Source organism: Engystomops pustulosus, chromosome 5, assembly GCF_040894005.1.
Source record: "Engystomops pustulosus chromosome 5, aEngPut4.maternal, whole genome shotgun sequence".
In the NCBI taxonomy this organism is placed as follows: domain Eukaryota; kingdom Metazoa; phylum Chordata; class Amphibia; order Anura; family Leptodactylidae; genus Engystomops; species Engystomops pustulosus.
In genome coordinates, this window is record NC_092415.1 from 168075436 (window position 1) to 168093803 (window position 18368).

General features: G+C 44.8%; 1 protein-coding gene across 1 annotated transcript in view; it reads left to right on the forward strand.

The window, feature by feature from the left end:
- The window catches only part of SKAP2 (src kinase associated phosphoprotein 2), a 172402-nt gene that overhangs the window by 144302 nt on the left and 9732 nt on the right, over positions 1-18368 (forward strand). The gene's annotated exons all lie outside the window — the stretch shown is intronic.

Sequence of the window (18368 nt, forward strand, 5' to 3'; positions counted from 1 at the left end):
CAGCCCTAGGCTACAATAAACAGCTGTAACAGTTATCACAGGTGTCTGTAATGAAGATTTATTGTTAATCCTGGTTCTTATGACAACCCAACATTTTTAAAATCCAATTATCACAGCGATCAAAAAAATTTGTCTGGAGCTACAATTATAAAATATACAGCTCCGACTTACATACAAATTCAACTTAAGAACGTAACCTGGGGACTGCCTATACAGTGAGACATGGGGTGCAAGTTCATAGGATGTTGGTTTTGTAGACACTGAATGAACCCACATGCAGTATTGGAGCGATATCAGTTCTAAGAGGTTGTTACTTCTGCTTTTACACTACAATGCAGAATGTTAGCTCACAAGATGGGAACATTTTATGATTCTCCATGACTGTAGGAATGCACTTGGTAAATACAGGGAACCAGCAAAAATTCTTTTGTCAACTGTGTCGGTCTGCCCTATGGTTGTCCCTTCAGTGCGGTCTTGACTATGATTTATGAAATATGATTCAGCTACCTTCAAAGTGTTTTTTTTCCAACAATAAAGTCGCAGTAACCCTACATATTCTTAGCATGCACACTGTCATTTGCTGGATCTCATAATGAAACAGCCATTAATTACACTGTCAGCATTAGCAATGACATGTAATACCGCCGCAGACTGTTACTCCAATAATCCCCGATCTATCACCGAGAAGCAGCAGTGATGTTCTCCATATACCCCAGTAGTGTGCAGGTCTGTGCCGAAACAGGTTATAAGGAATTTATAATACATAGCTGGAACTAGCAAAAGCTGTTGTATAGTCACCCGCAACTGCGGGGCCTACTTAATGTTTACTATTTTATATGCCCTATTAAGAATGTTTGAGGAATTCAGAGAGTTCTTCAGGATCCTTATGTCTTGGCAACAGTTATCGATGTTTCCAATTATGGAGAATGTGTCCTGCCCTATATTAAAGGTGCGTTCTTGTTTCAGCAAATAAAAGGCATTGTTTGTATAATAAAAAGTTATACAATTTTCCAGTATACTTTCTGTATCAATGCCTCATGGCTTGCTGTCCTGCTATAGGAAACTTCATTGTTAATTTCCAGTGCATAGAAATCTGCTCCTGGACGTGTGATGTCACACAGGTGCACGGCTAGTTATATCCCTGGTCATGTGATGTCACACAGGTGCACGGCTAGTTATATCACTGGTCATGGGATGTCTCACAGATGCACAGATCACAGAGAGTAATCAGAGTTGTGTGTTATAATGAGCCGTGTACCTGTGAGACATCACATGACCAGTGATATAACAAGCCGTGCACCTGTGTGACGTCACATGACCAGGGATATAACTAGCCGTGCACCTGTGTGACATCATATGACCATGGATATAATGAGCCATGCACCTCACATGTTTCTTTCGATGTTGCTGCAGTCGCAGGAGCAGGAGTGGGTCTCCGAGTGTCAGAGACTCCTGGGGACCCAGGGAGAAGGGAGATACGTTTCATTACCACTTCTCCCTTTTCCGCTTCTCACAGCATCGCACTGAAGTAGCGTAATACATAGAGGAGCAGAGCCGGCGCCCACGCAGCCCTATAGACCGGGCGGTCACGTGACCGCTGGATCTAAAGGGGTTAAACAGAGCTGCTGGGTCCAATAAGGCCCAGTCTAGCTCTGATCAGCACCACCACCAGTCACAGATGGTCATTTCCCCTGTAACTGAGGCTCTTATAGATGCCTCATGGTGGGCATATAAAGTGAAAACACACACACAAAATATTAATAAATATTTATAAAAATGCAATTCTCCATATAATAAAAAAAAAAATCCCCCGCTACACTGCAAAAAGCATCGCCATAGTCCCCCTGTTTGCCCGAGACTATAAATATTGGGGGTCATTTACTAAGGGTCCGAATCACGTTTACGCGATCAGGTTACGCGAATGTTACCATTTTGCGCCGATTTTCCCTGAATTTCCCCAGGTTTTTGGGGCACGCCATCGGATTGTGGTGCAGCGCCGACGGCATGCGCGCAACGGAAGTTGGGGGGCCTGGCCGTCGGAAAACCCGACGGATTCAGAAAAACCGCCGTATTAAAAAAAAAATTTGCCGCTTGACATGCACTTACCTGCACCCAGGCTAGCTTGGTGAACTTCAGTGAACTCCGACCGACTACAGCGCAGCAGCGACACCTGGTGGACATCGGGCGCACTACCGGAAGACACGAATCAGCGTCTGAGAACCCACTGCTGGATCGCGAATGGACCAGGTAAGTAAATCTGCCCCATTATATTGCAAAACAACAAAGAAAATAGGAAATTCATTAATAATATTCATTTTGAGTTCATTTGAAAATAAAAAAAGTACTATAAATTTTAAAAAAAACTTTTTTCCACTTTTAACCCTAAATAATAATAAAAATGAAAAAAATGTTTAAACTTTTATTACCTTTTTAACCAGCTCTATGTGTCCCGAAAAAAACGCCACAAAAATTTGCCATTGGCATTTAAATTCCTACGGGAGTGTGTGCACCGCCATTTTGGGGAGGGTCATCGCACTTTGATGAAGTCAACTTTGGCTTTTAAAGAGTTAATGCCTGTGATCGATGCCATGTTAAAAGCGGTTAAGTTGAGCCAAACCTAAACCCTAAACCACAACTTTGTCTACTGTCCACCACACACTGTCTGAACATGACCAAAAAACGAGATACAACCTTAGGTTTAGGTACAACTGTCATATTACTGGTCACCCAACTTACTTACTTTTGCATTTCTCACAGATCATAAAACTAAACAGAGTGTCTTCCCTTTAATAGCGTTTTTAATAGTTTAATAGATTTTTATGTTTATTGTACTGAAATAACGTAGTCTTAAACAATAAATAGTGGCTACCTGCATCCACCACTAGAGGGAGCTCTTTATATACTATGTGTACATTAAATGTAATAACTTTCTCAAACTTCAGTGAACGGAGCTGTATAAGGTGTTATTCTTTGATTATTTTTTATTAGAAATTTTAGTGTTAAAATGGCAAAAAAAAGTGTGATTTCACATTTAAACATTTTCTGTCAAAGTGTTTACTGCATGGCAAAATTATTTTCAGATTTTGAGAGATCATGCTTTTTAGTAGACGAGGAGACCTAACTCGCTTGTGATTTTGTTTATTTATATGTTGTGGCAGGGTGGCTGCCACTAGAGAAGCTTTTCGGCATAAAATGTGCATTTTGCCTTATGAAAAGCTGAGTAGAAGACAGACCTGGAAAAGTTGGGTCTGTCTAATTAAGTTGATTAGTTTTCAGCTGGAGGGGCTGCACTAATACATGGGGCAGACTTCACACTGGGCTCCACCCTGGGGAAGAGACAGGCTACGGCAAAGGCCTGTGGAGCGGTGGCAGTGAACTGTACTGTGTTTTTGGGGTGGCTGGCAGTAGGCCAGCACCTGGTGAGGTAGGGAACCTCGATGTGTAGTTAGTGCCGGAGAGGCTTAGGTATTATTTTATGTTTTGAGTTTGTGTACTGCCAAATAAAGCTGGCTGAGGCCAGTCTTAACCTTACTCACATTGTGTGAAATCCCTGTGTGTGCTGGTCGTCTGCTTAGGAGACGACGATCCCCGGAGCCAATCTCCTTACATATGGTGGCGGGATGCTGTGGCATGGAAATCAGCACACACAGCGAGATTTAAAGGGCCAGTAACCCTCATGTGAGAGACTGTTGTTCCTGCTGCTGGAGGCGCTGTGGTCACGGGAAGATTTGTCTTGGTGTGAGAGATATACAGAGACTGCTTGTTTGCTGTGGGAGTAATCGCCATGGGTCCGATGGATGAGTTCCAGAGACGCTGCCGGCAGATGATGTGGGAGGACCTTGGAATGCCAGAAGCCATTCGGGTTATGGAGACCCCAACTGCCAAGGCGAGCGGATCCCAGCCGATGGTTCGAGATGTCTGTGATCGGTCTGCAGTTCCTGAGGAGAGGTTGCTATGTGCCGTTGCCGGGGGCAACCGACGGGAGCAGCTTTGCAGATGTCTACGGATGAACCGGTGTGTGGCGGAATGTCCTGCGGCCAAGTGGCCACGTGTTGCAGCGTGTATGCAGCAGCGCAAAGATGTGGTTGCTAGGGGCAACCAACGGCGACAGCATGCGGCTGTGCCATGTGAGGTCAGTGCACCTCATTGTCCTGTGGTCAGGAGACCAGAGAAGTTGCCAGTCAAGACCTGTGAGATGATAGTGGGTGGAATCCCGCTGATGGTGGAACTGGACTGTTCTCAGGATGTCTCCAGAGTTAATCCGGACATCTTATTGTTCCTGAAGTACCAGCCAGGGAAGGGTAAGACTGTCTGGATTGACTTTGAAAGTGATATTGCGATTGTGACACATAAGCTGGAGATTTGTGCAGATCTGGAGGTGGAGTTCATCCTGGGGAAAAACTTCCCTTTTTTCTGGGACTTGTGGGAAAGTATTCCAAGTGGTGGGAATAGCTGCTTTTCCTGGGAGACCCCTCTGACATCGGGTACAGTGCCAATCTCCCCAAAGGACGATCTGGAGAAGTCTCAGCGACCTGAGGTGATGGTGGGTGGAGTCTCAACAGGTTGCAGTCTGAACTGTGACCAAGGGGTCTTGATCCCACAGAAGGAGACTCTGCCACTGAGACTGATAAAGTCTGATGGACTATGTGATGATGATAATATTTGTGATGCCTTAATTTCTGAAGTTAAACCAGAAAAGTGTAATGTTGTGCATAATCTGCCTCTAACCTGTGATTATAGTGTTAACTGTGATTATATGACACTACCTGTAACATGTGACAATTCTGCAATGTCGATAACATCTGATAGCGTTACAATGTCTGTTCAGAATTATGCAGAGTGTGAACTAGGTGCAGCCCTAGATACTGAGAGAGTTAGCTCAGAGGTGCCCCTAGAGGTTGTGAGTTGTAATGACACAGGTAGCGAGCCTGAGATGTGTAATGTAGCTAACGGCAGTTCAGATAGGGATACCGCCATAGCAAGGGCAGGTGAAGATAATGAGATCCTGATTGTTAGTGGTTTCCCTTCAGCCCAGAGTTACACAAACAGTGAGTGTGAACAGAGCCCTAGAGAAGCAGCTACTCGCTCAGAACCTGCAGGAGGTGAGGATAGCCGGTGTCAGTCACCTGTGGAGGAGTCTCACATTAGTGTTCAGGAAATGTCAGGGGGAGACCAGACATCTGATACACCTGAGGCTTCTGAGGAGATTGATGTACTGAGTTCGTGTGTGAACAAGGCCAGAAGAAGCATCAATAAACTGAAGCGTCATGTGAATACTGGTTTGCGGAATAACTGGTATAAATGCTACAATTGTCACGTGTCTTATAGAAGAAAAGATGACCTAAAGAGACATATATTACAGAAACATGAGTTGAAGATTGATATCTCGTACTGTCCTTTCTGTGATACAGTGTTTGCAAAGAAAAGTGAATGGGAGGTTCACATGTGTACGTGTTCGGGGAACAAAAGAAAGTGCCAAAATGGTGATGCCGACCTCCAGGTGTGTTCTGTCGTGATGTGGCACCAGAAGTGTCCTAGGAAGGAGACCAGGCGTAAACCAGACCCCTGTACACCTGCTGATGAACCGCAGAATACGCATGATGGCGTGCTGACTGAAATTGTGTGTGAACAGGGTGGAAGCGCCACTCTTAATCATACACCTACGGATGAGGGGGCCCCAGATCCCCAGAAGGTGGTGGAACATGTGATGCACCAGCCCTTTGGTAGTTCTGCCTGCAGTGTGGTGAGTGCAGTCTACAACTCTGTGAGGGAAGGTCGCCCATGCATCCGCAGTGATCGTGATGTTGCTGAGAAGGAGGAGAAGCCCTTGACTGACGTTACAGTGACTGGATCAAGGCCTCTCATAGGCATTCTGGAGCCACCGGTTGCCACAAGTAATGACTTTGCTTGCAAAGGTTTGGGGAAACAGGAGTCCAACCTGGCTTTTCTTCAGCAGCCAACTGGAAAAGCTGTATTGAAGACAAATACAGTGACTGGTGCCCGAGACACTGTTACAGGTGCGATGTCCGGTATATTGGGCTGGGAAGCTGGTGCAGTACAAGGCGGTGTGGCTGTGACTAAGTCTGTAGTCCCAACCGTGATGGCCACCCAAGTGGGATCGCTTATAACCAGTAGCCTGAATACAGTCTTGGGAAAATCCGAAGAATGGGTTGATGGTTACCTCCCGAAGACAGGTGAAGAGCTATCTCAGCCTGCTGAACCTGTGGAGAAGGTTGAAGTGGCGCCAAGTCTACAACAAAGGGACCAGCCGAGTTGCTGTGTATGTGTGGAAGCTCTGTCGTCTCGTCTCTGTCATAGTGCATGCCAGCATTCTCTGGGCAAGTGGAGGAATACCCAGATGGGCCCTACAGAGACTCCAGCACAGCTGCACCCAACGGTAGATCTGCCTGATCATCTGAAGAGCGAAAGTGAAGATGGTCTGGATGGTGAGAAGTGCCTTGAAGATATACCGGGTGATGACTGCAGTGGATGTGAGGAGACGGTGTCTGATATAATGTCAGCAGAGCCCTCGAAATTCCTACACAGGAAAGACTCGGTGAAGACTGAGGTGTTAGCCAGCAAGGCGTATGAAGGACTGACCGAGGAAGAGGTCAGCCAGGAACCTAGTGCAAGCCATAAAGAGCTTAAGGCTACCATTGGGGAAAGTCCATGCCAGGACTTGGGTCCGAAGTCCGAAGTGTTAGCTGGAGGTGATGAGGATGATGCTGATGTTGAGATGAGTTTCACCTACACCGAGAGCGGAGGTTGTGACCTCAGAGGTAGCAAGCGCACAGCTTTGCAGACATGTGACCAGAAGCTCACCAATGTGAATCGTGCCCTGGTTCTGAACGGTAATGCCCCCTTCAATGACAAAGAAGGTGCCGAAGACTGGAAAACGGGCAAACCCGTGCGTGTCGTGTGCAATGCTAAGGGGAAGAAGCACAGTGCATATGCCTCAGTGGATGGTAACCGGTGTGACGGCATCCACAAGGTGATGAAGAGATGGGGCCTAACCATGCCAAGCCCTGAGGGGTATGTGGAGTCTCCAGTAAAAGGCAAGAGAAAGAGGAGAAGAAAATCTATCATTGTTAATAGAGACATGATTGAAGATGATCAGTTGTGTGAAGGAAGAGATGCTGGGACTAATTTTGAGCTGTCTGTGTCTCCTGCAGTTAAGGAAAAAAGCTGTCATTTTCCAGGTATAGAAGATGTAGTAGATAGTAGGGTCTCTGCAGTGCTTTTAGGAACCATAGGGATTAGACCCCAATATAGGAGCTTTGACCCCGGAGGGAGAATTAAGCTTATTGATCAGGCCTACGGCCTTGATCACAGGGGGAGGATATGTGGCAGGGTGGCTGCCACTAGAGAAGCTTTTCGGCATAAAATGTGCATTTTGCCTTATGAAAAGCTGAGTAGAAGACAGACCTGGAAAAGTTGGGTCTGTCTAATTAAGTTGATTAGTTTTCAGCTGGAGGGGCTGCACTAATACATGGGGCAGACTTCACACTGGGCTCCACCCTGGGGAAGAGACAGGCTACGGCAAAGGCCTGTGGAGCGGTGGCAGTGAACTGTACTGTGTTTTTGGGGTGGCTGGCAGTAGGCCAGCACCTGGTGAGGTAGGGAACCTCGATGTGTAGTTAGTGCCGGAGAGGCTTAGGTATTATTTTATGTTTTGAGTTTGTGTACTGCCAAATAAAGCTGGCTGAGGCCAGTCTTAACCTTACTCACATTGTGTGAAATCCCTGTGTGTGCTGGTCGTCTGCTTAGGAGACGACGATCCCCGGAGCCAATCTCCTTACAATGTGTATTCTAGAGAATCAGTGGTGAATTGTGAAGACTATAGCAAACGTATTACCCAGCATCAGGCACAGTGATATATCTGCCATATATAGACTGTCTAGTGTAAGTCTTAGACTGCATTAGTACACAGTGGGGGTCATTTACTAAGGGCCCGATTCGCGTTTTCCCGACGTGTTACCCGAATATTTCCGATTTGCGCCGATTGTACCTGAATTGCCCCGGGAATTTGGCGCACGCGATCGGATTGTGGCGCATCGGCGCTGGCATGCACGCGACGGAAATCGGGGGGCGTGGTCGAACGAAAACCCGACGGATTAATACCGCCGCAGACTGTTACTCCAATAATCCCCGATCTATCACCGAGAAGCAGCAGTGATGTTCTCCATATACCCCAGTAGTGTGCAGGTCTGTGCCGAAACAGGTTATAAGGAATTTATAATACATAGCTGGAACTAGCAAAAGCTGTTGTATAGTCACCCGCAACTGCGGGGCCTACTTAATGTTTACTATTTTATATGCCCTATTAAGAATGTTTGAGGAATTCAGAGAGTTCTTCAGGATCCTTATGTCTTGGCAACAGTTATCGATGTTTCCAATTATGGAGAATGTGTCCTGCCCTATATTAAAGGTGCGTTCTTGTTTCAGCAAATAAAAGGCATTGTTTGTATAATAAAAAGTTATACAATTTTCCAGTATACTTTCTGTATCAATGCCTCATGGCTTGCTGTCCTGCTATAGGAAACTTCATTGTTAATTTCCAGTGCATAGAAATCTGCTCCTGGACGTGTGATGTCACACAGGTGCACGGCTAGTTATATCCCTGGTCATGTGATGTCACACAGGTGCACGGCTAGTTATATCACTGGTCATGGGATGTCTCACAGATGCACAGATCACAGAGAGTAATCAGAGTTGTGTGTTATAATGAGCCGTGTACCTGTGAGACATCACATGACCAGTGATATAACAAGCCGTGCACCTGTGTGACGTCACATGACCAGGGATATAACTAGCCGTGCACCTGTGTGACATCATATGACCATGGATATAATGAGCCATGCACCTCACATGTTTCTTTCGATGTTGCTGCAGTCGCAGGAGCAGGAGTGGGTCTCCGAGTGTCAGAGACTCCTGGGGACCCAGGGAGAAGGGAGATACGTTTCATTACCACTTCTCCCTTTTCCGCTTCTCACAGCATCGCACTGAAGTAGCGTAATACATAGAGGAGCAGAGCCGGCGCCCACGCAGCCCTATAGACCGGGCGGTCACGTGACCGCTGGATCTAAAGGGGTTAAACAGAGCTGCTGGGTCCAATAAGGCCCAGTCTAGCTCTGATCAGCACCACCACCAGTCACAGATGGTCATTTCCCCTGTAACTGAGGCTCTTATAGATGCCTCATGGTGGGCATATAAAGTGAAAACACACACACAAAATATTAATAAATATTTATAAAAATGCAATTCTCCATATAATAAAAAAAAAAATCCCCCGCTACACTGCAAAAAGCATCGCCATAGTCCCCCTGTTTGCCCGAGACTATAAATATTGGGGGTCATTTACTAAGGGTCCGAATCACGTTTACGCGATCAGGTTACGCGAATGTTACCATTTTGCGCCGATTTTCCCTGAATTTCCCCAGGTTTTTGGGGCACGCCATCGGATTGTGGTGCAGCGCCGACGGCATGCGCGCAACGGAAGTTGGGGGGCCTGGCCGTCGGAAAACCCAACGGATTCAGAAAAACCGCCGTATTAAAAAAAAAATTTGCCGCTTGACATGCACTTACCTGCACCCAGGCTAGCTTGGTGAACTTCAGTGAACTCCGACCGACTACAGCGCAGCAGCGACACCTGGTGGACATCGGGCGCACTACCGGAAGACACGAATCAGCGTCTGAGAACCCACTGCTGGATCGCGAATGGACCAGGTAAGTAAATCTGCCCCATTATATTGCAAAACAACAAAGAAAATAGGAAATTCATTAATAATATTCATTTTGAGTTCATTTGAAAATAAAAAAAGTACTATAAATTTTAAAAAAAACTTTTTTCCACTTTTAACCCTAAATAATAATAAAAATGAAAAAAATGTTTAAACTTTTATTACCTTTTTAACCAGCTCTATGTGTCCCGAAAAAAACGCCACAAAAATTTGCCATTGGCATTTAAATTCCTACGGGAGTGTGTGCACCGCCATTTTGGGGAGGGTCATCGCACTTTGATGAAGTCAACTTTGGCTTTTAAAGAGTTAATGCCTGTGATCGATGCCATGTTAAAAGCGGTTAAGTTGAGCCAAACCTAAACCCTAAACCACAACTTTGTCTACTGTCCACCACACACTGTCTGAACATGACCAAAAAACGAGATACAACCTTAGGTTTAGGTACAACTGTCATATTACTGGTCACCCAACTTACTTACTTTTGCATTTCTCACAGATCATAAAACTAAACAGAGTGTCTTCCCTTTAATAGCGTTTTTAATAGTTTAATAGATTTTTATGTTTATTGTACTGAAATAACGTAGTCTTAAACAATAAATAGTGGCTACCTGCATCCACCACTAGAGGGAGCTCTTTATATACTATGTGTACATTAAATGTAATAACTTTCTCAAACTTCAGTGAACGGAGCTGTATAAGGTGTTATTCTTTGATTATTTTTTATTAGAAATTTTAGTGTTAAAATGGCAAAAAAAAGTGTGATTTCACATTTAAACATTTTCTGTCAAAGTGTTTACTGCATGGCAAAATTATTTTCAGATTTTGAGAGATCATGCTTTTTAGTAGACGAGGAGACCTAACTCGCTTGTGATTTTGTTTATTTATATGTGTATTCTAGAGAATCAGTGGTGAATTGTGAAGACTATAGCAAACGTATTACCCAGCATCAGGCACAGTGATATATCTGCCATATATAGACTGTCTAGTGTAAGTCTTAGACTGCATTAGTACACAGTGGGGGTCATTTACTAAGGGCCCGATTCGCGTTTTCCCGACATGTTACCCGAATATTTCCGATTTGCGCCGATTGTACCTGAATTGCCCCGGGAATTTGGCGCACGCGATCGGATTGTGGCGCATCGGCGCTGGCATGCACGCGACGGAAATCGGGGGGCGTGGTCGAACGAAAACCCGACGGATTCGGAAAAACCGCCACATTTAAGGCAAACCTTCACCAGGTATAGGCCGGTGAATTTCAGGGCATTCCAGCGCGCCTCCGGGGAACTTCAGCGCAGCAGCGCCACCTGGTGGACGGCGGAGGAACTACCTTAGTGAATCCCGGCCGGACCCGAATCCAGCGCAGAGAACGCGCCGCTGGATCGCGAACGGACCGGGTAAGTAAATCTGCCCAAGTATGTGCCCCAATGTGCAGTAAGATTATTAGCTCCCTCTGGTGGTGGTTGTAGGTAGCATGGATATTATTTTTTAATACATTTATATGCAGGTGATTTATGGCATATGTGTAAGGCTACATTCACATGACCGTTGGGGGACATAAACATGCCCCACACAGGCCGGCAATGGGCACATGGAGTGCTATGGTGCACCACCGCAGCATCATACTACTCCATACACGGGGAAAAGATAGGAAAGGTCCCATCTTTCCCTGTGTTGCGCCATCATGCGCCATGCATCGCAATGGAGAGGGGAGGGGGTCACCAAAATAAACCAAAGAAACTCACAGAACAAGGCATTGTGACTCATTGTTATGCATAAATTTGGGTATTGTAATGTTCTTATATTTGTTACCCATGGCCTTCTTTCTTCTAAAATCCTCAACTGCTTTGGGGATGTTACCAGAGGGCCTCTGTAGCTGTAACTTCACAGGCTGTTACACTGTCTTACTCTCAGCTCTTTCCCCTTCTTCTGCCTGGTGTAATCTCACACAGTTGGAGGGGGGAAGTGCTCCTGCACAGTGTAACAGCCTGTGAAGCTACAGCACAGAGGGGCTCTGGTAACAGAGTCCTTCTGGCACATTAGCATAATTTAAAAATTGTTTTTAGAAGGAAGGAGGACATGGATGGCAAAAATAAGACTAGTACCACAGTCACAGTGCCTTGATAAGTAAGTGGCTCTGGATTATCGATGCTTTATTTTGATAGTAGGTTTTTTTTTAAGTCCCTTGTAATTCCAGGGACTTAAGTCCAATTGCTTCAGCAACCCTGCAAAAGTCCTAATCCCTGCTAGTTCTCAAAAAATTGTCCTTGATTGCCATGGATTACAGGATATATTATAATGTTAATGTACGCCACCTTTTCATAAATATCCCCATAGATATTGTCACGTATGAAATAGAGCCGAGTACTTCACTTGAGCTGAGGACCCCAGTAAATCTTTATAACGTGACAGGACAATTGTCCAAATCTTCAGCCATTGTGAGAGAGTTTGGCACTATCTACTTGCATATGGAACTTAATTAACACCAAAATGAAGGCGAGAAGATTCAGTAACTGTCTGTCTGGCAGCTGCAGGAACCTATCATTTGTTTTAGAGAAAGAAATGCGGCAGAACTCTGCGGCCACATAAATAAAGTGAGAGATAATGTTGTAATTGCTGTCATTTTGCATTCAGGTCTTGATGTTCCGGTTGCTAATTAAGGTGGCATCACAATTAATGCGTAACAATGTGCCCAAGCGATCGCTACCTTGAATGTTTGTGGCTTTTTTATATTATATGCAAATGTTAAGGGGTCCTAAAGCAATAAAGGTGAGGGGTAAATCATAAGGCTACATTCAGCGTATGCATCAGGGCGGCTATTGGAGTATTTGCTGCAAGCTACGTCTTTCCATCCTGCTCGCTCCTGCTGAGAGACGTGTACGCTCAGGAATGCAGGGAAGGTCTCCAGTGATGTCACAGTGCAGGATAGTGACATCATTAGGGAAACACTTTGAATATCTACAGCAGCCAATCGCTGGCTGTTGCCGATGTTCACTCCTCCTCCCACTTGGGGTGGAGTAGGACGACATATCCCGTTGTATGTGCATACAATGAGATACGTCCTAGACCTCTAGTGTATGGACACTTTTGGAAAACTTCATGATCAGTGTAAGCAATGGAGCTCTTTTTGTATGTACATATGATATCTGAAGTTTCAGTAAAAACATACATATTATTACTCAGATTCTGGTGGGCAACTATTTATAGTGAAGTCACTTTTTGTGTTGGCTCCTGTGAACCAGAATCCGCCAAGCATTGGATTGATCACCCACTAATAGGGAACATCATTGACAGATTAAGAACAAAGGCCCTCAACTGTATGAACAGCGCCAGATTAAGGTTGGTGGGGGCCCCCATTGAATGTAGTCCAGACAGGGAACAGCAATCGCTATATACTGCTCCCCAGCAATAACTATATACAGCCCCAGTAATCACTGTATACAGCCCACCAGAAATCACTATATACAGCTCCCACAGCGACCACTATATACAGCTGCCCCAGCAATCACTATATACAGCTCCCCCCGAAATCACTGTATACAGCCATGACCAATCACTGTATACAGCCCCCAGTAATCACTATATACAGTTTCCCCAGCAATCACTTTATACAGCCCCCAGTAATCACTATATACAGTTTCCCCAGCAATCACTTTATACAGCCCCCCAGTAATCACTATATACAGCCCCCCAGCAATCACTTTATACATCTCCCCAGCAATCACTTTATACAGCTCCCCCAGCAATCACTGTATACAGCCCCTAGCAATCACTTTACACAGCCCCCCAGCAATCACTTTACACAGCCCCCCAGTAATCACTATATACAGTTCCCCCAGCAATCACTAAATACAGCTCCCACAGCAATCACTATATACAGCTCCCCCAGTCATCTCTATATACGGCCCCCAGCAACTACTATATATAGCCCTCCCAGCAATCACTATATACAGCCCCCCAGTAATCACTATCTACAGCCCCAGTAATCACTGTATACAGCCCACCAGAAATCACTATATACAGCTCCCCCAGCAACCACTATATACAGCTCCCCCCGAAATCACTTTATACGCCAACACCAATCACTGTATACAGCCCCCAGTAATTACTATATACAGTTTCCCCAGCAATCACTTTATACAGCCCCCAGTAATCACTATATACAGTTTCCCCAGCAATCACTTTATACAGCCCCCCAGTAATCACTATATACAGCCCCCCAGCAATCACTTTATACATCTCCCCAGCAATCACTTTATACAGCTCCCCCAGCAATCACTGTATACAGCCCCCAGCAATCACTTTACACAGCCCCCCAGCAATCACTTTACACAGCCCCCCAGTAATCACTATATACAGATCCCCCAGCAACCACTATATACAGATCCCCCAGCAATCACTAAATACAGCTCCCCCAGCAATCACTATATACAGCTCCCCCAGTCATCACTATATACAGCCCCCAGCAACTACTATATACAGCCCTCCCAGCAATCACTACATGCGGCCCCCCAGCAATCAATATATACACCCTCACAGAAATCACTATATACAGCCTCACAGCAATCACTATATTCAACTCCCCCAGCAATCACTTTATACAGATCCCCCCAGCAATCACTATATACAGCCCCCCAGCAATCACTATATACAGTCACCCAGCAACCACTATATACAGCTCCCCTAGCAGTCACTATATAAAGCCTCACAGCAATCACTATATACAGCCCCAGTAATCACTGTATACAGCCCACCAGAAATCACTATATTCAGCTCCCACAGCGACCACTATACACAGCTCCCCCAGCAATCACTTTATACAGCCCCCAGTAATCACTATATACAATTTCCCCAGCAATCACTTTATACAGCCCCCCAGTAATTACTATATACAGCCCCCAGCAATCACTTTATACATCTCCCCAGCAATCACTTTATACAGCTTCCCCAGCAATCACTGTATACAGCCCCCAAGCAATCACTTTACACTGCCCCCAGTAATCACTATATACAGATCCCCCAGCAACCACTATATAGAGCTCCCCCCGCAATCACTAAATACAGCTCCCCCAGCAATCACTATATACAGCTCCCCCAGTCATCACTATATACAGCCCCCAGCAACCACTATATACAGCCCTCCCAGCAATCACTATATACAGCCCCCTAGCAATCAATATATACAGCCTCACAGCAATCACTATATTCAACTCCCCCAGCAATCACTTTATACAGCTCCCCCCAGCAATCACTATATACAGCCCCCCAGCAATCACTATATACAGCCACCCAGCAACCACTATATACAGCTCCCCCAGCAGTCACTATATACAGCCTCACAGCAATCACTATATACAGACCCCATTAATCACTATATACAACTCCCCCAGCAATCACTATATACAGCCCCCCAGCAACCACTGTATACAGCCCCCTAGCAATCACTATATACAGCTCCCTATAATAACTATATACAGCCTCCCTATAACTATATACAGTCCCCCTATAATATCTATATATACAGTCCCCTATAATAACTATATATACAGTCCCCTATAATACCTATATACAGTCCCCTATAACAAACTAGATACAGCCCCCTATAATAACTATTTACAGACTCATATTATAAATATATATAGTCCTAGGTAAAATAATAAAATTTTACTCACCTTCCATCGTTCCCCCGATGCACGCCAACCTCCTTCCCTCACTTGAGGTGTCAGTCAGTGTGTGTACATGGGAGGTGTACCAAGATGGCAGTGCCCTGCCGCAGGAGGCGCCGTGATGTTGCGCCGCTGTCACGTCACACCCCGCCAGTAGCAGGGCGCCGCCATCTTTGTATACCTCCAATCGTCTATGGGAGAGCAGGGAACTTACTTTTCCCACACTCTGCCATAGACGGAAGTCGGGGGAACATCTGCAGGAAATGGCCCGGGGAGCCCGGACCCAAATACACTGGGGTCGATTTGGGTGGGCATGTAACCGTCTGAGTTGCCCACATTTGCTGGGGGCCCCTTTAAGGGCAAAGCTGTGGGGCCTCGGGGCACGCGCCCCATGTGACCCACCTATAATCCGGCCCTGTGTATGAATATTATAGCCACTACAAGTCTGGGATTCACTTCCTATGTATGGTACTAGAATACAGTTTCTTGGGGAATGGAGGATGTGTCCCTGTCTGCTTTCAATCTGCGGTTTAAGGAGCTTTAGAGGACCTTCAAAGGTCCTGAAATCACTCTTGTGTGTAGCGGTATTAAGAGGATGAACAGATGCACTAGGGTCATGGGTGAAGGGCTTTCTGATTATAAAATGTGGTTGGTGGTTTGGGTGGCCATGGGCCCCAGGCTACCACCAAAGCCACCTGTATTATTGTCCACTACTAAGGAACAAGAGACTGTCATGAAACAGGTTCACTTCTGTACTGTCACAGAAGTAATCCTGCTCATTACGGGAGGAACCCTGGGTGCTGACATTTGGTGTATGTGCTTGGTTGATGAGTCAATGGGGTGAAGTTACCATATGTGGGAAAGTTACTGAATAATTACGGAATCCCATCTAGACATAACAATACCTCAGCACAGAGGATCTTGAGCTAACATGAAATAGACCCATTAAAGCGAACCAGTCATCAGAAATTGGCCAAATAAACCACCAGTGTATTATTAAACAGCAGAGCAGCTTCTAGATCTTTCATGGCCTGGTGTGGTGGCATCATCTAGAAAATCAACTTTGATGTGAAGTGTTAATTGGTTTTATGAAGTCCAGGAAGTCAAGTTTATGAAGTCAAGCTTTCCCTGCCTCAGAACGCCCCTTCACAGTAATTGGTCTTGTGTCCACGAACATCAATTACCAGATCTCCTGAGGTCCAGCGCAAGATGTCAATCACAGGGGAGGAGGTGTTCAGAGGTGGGGAGAACTTGACTTCAGTATTAAAATCTCTGCCTCCCTGACTTTATACAACTAGTTAAAGGGGTATTCTCGTCTCGGCATTCACATTCAGTTTCATTAATCTGCCATTAATATACATTTCTTCAATTGGATGTTATTAAAAAAAATTTTCCTGTGTGAAGATAATTTCTCAGAAATGTAGTCATGTGGTCCCTTAGAAACGAGATAATTTCCTCGGATACGGCCACCTCTGTTATTGTATATAAAATGTCCTGGAGTTACTACATGTCGCACAGCTGTCCTGTGGTAATGATTGCTGAATCCTGGTAGTCCGGCAGGACCCTATAGCGCAAGTCTGGCCACCGCTGCCAGAGTGTGACGTGGTCGTATCCGAGGAAGCTATCTGGTTTCTAAGGGACAACATGACTACATTTATGAGAAATTATCTTCACACAGGATCATTTTTTTTAATAACATCCAATTGAAGAAATGTTTATATATGGCAGATTAATTAAACTGAATGTGAATGCCGAGATGAGAATACCCCTTTAACACCTGAGTTCAAAGTTGATTTTCCTGATGATGCAACCAAGCCTGGCCATGAAAAAAACATGATCGAGAAGCTGTTCAGCTGGTTGACAGCATACTGGTAATAGCTTAGGCCTTCAAGACCCCGATCCTTTGAGGTTTGGAGGTGAGCTGCCCCTTTCCCATAGTGTATTGCTTGTTCATGATAAATCATTTGCAGATAACCTGATTCTGGGTTAGAGATTTGTGAGTTACAGCACATGTGCCTAGCTGAGATGTTTTGTGCAAAAAAAATGTTATTTAAAAACATTTTATTATTTAAAAAAAAAAGGGAAAATATTTTAAGTAAACTTTAAAATCACCCAGGCTGTATCCAAACATTATTGGCTATAAATTCTACAAATTCTGTGTTCTGTCCTGTGATACTCAGACTAGAGAAAATTCTGGACTATGATATAGTTTAGCCCAGGGTTTTATGGTAATAGGTGTCACATGACATGAAGACAGCGGTTTCACATTGTAACATCAATTCTAATGATTGTCCACAGGGTCTTGTTGCAAGACAAGACAGTCACAAGAAACCTCAACATTCAATTGAAACCAAACCCCATTTCTAAAATTCTTAGCTGCAGCAGGTTATGTGGAAATCACACAAATAAAACCTGCTGTGATTATTGCTGAAATTGTCAGACTTGACGTCATGTGACACTTTTTTTTGGAAAAATTGTATTTATCGAAAAAAAATTTTTAGAGAAAAAAAGACCCCCAACATAGGATTAACAACCCAAAAAGTTGGTCATAGACCCTTAGGAGGGAGAGGGGGCAAGGGAAAGAAGGGGTAGGAAGTTAGTCACTAGGACACTTTGCTGCGTAGGTCTAGTCTAAAGGGTTAACTTGCTCAAACAGAATGGGGCAGATTTATCAAGCAGTCTGAAAGTCAGAATATTTCCAATTGCCCATGGCAACCAATCACAGCTCCCCTTTAAAATATTCATGAGCACTGGTGAAATGAAAGCTGAGCTGTGATTGGTTGCCATGGGCAACTGGAAATATTCTGACTTTCAGACTGCTTGATAAATCTGCCCCAATGTGTCTGTAACACTACATTCACCCTTCAGTATCTGCTGCAGGGAAAATATATACCTTGTATTAAAAACAAAACTGCAAGAATATAAATTGGTTTGCTTAAAATTTTAATATTAATGACCTATATTA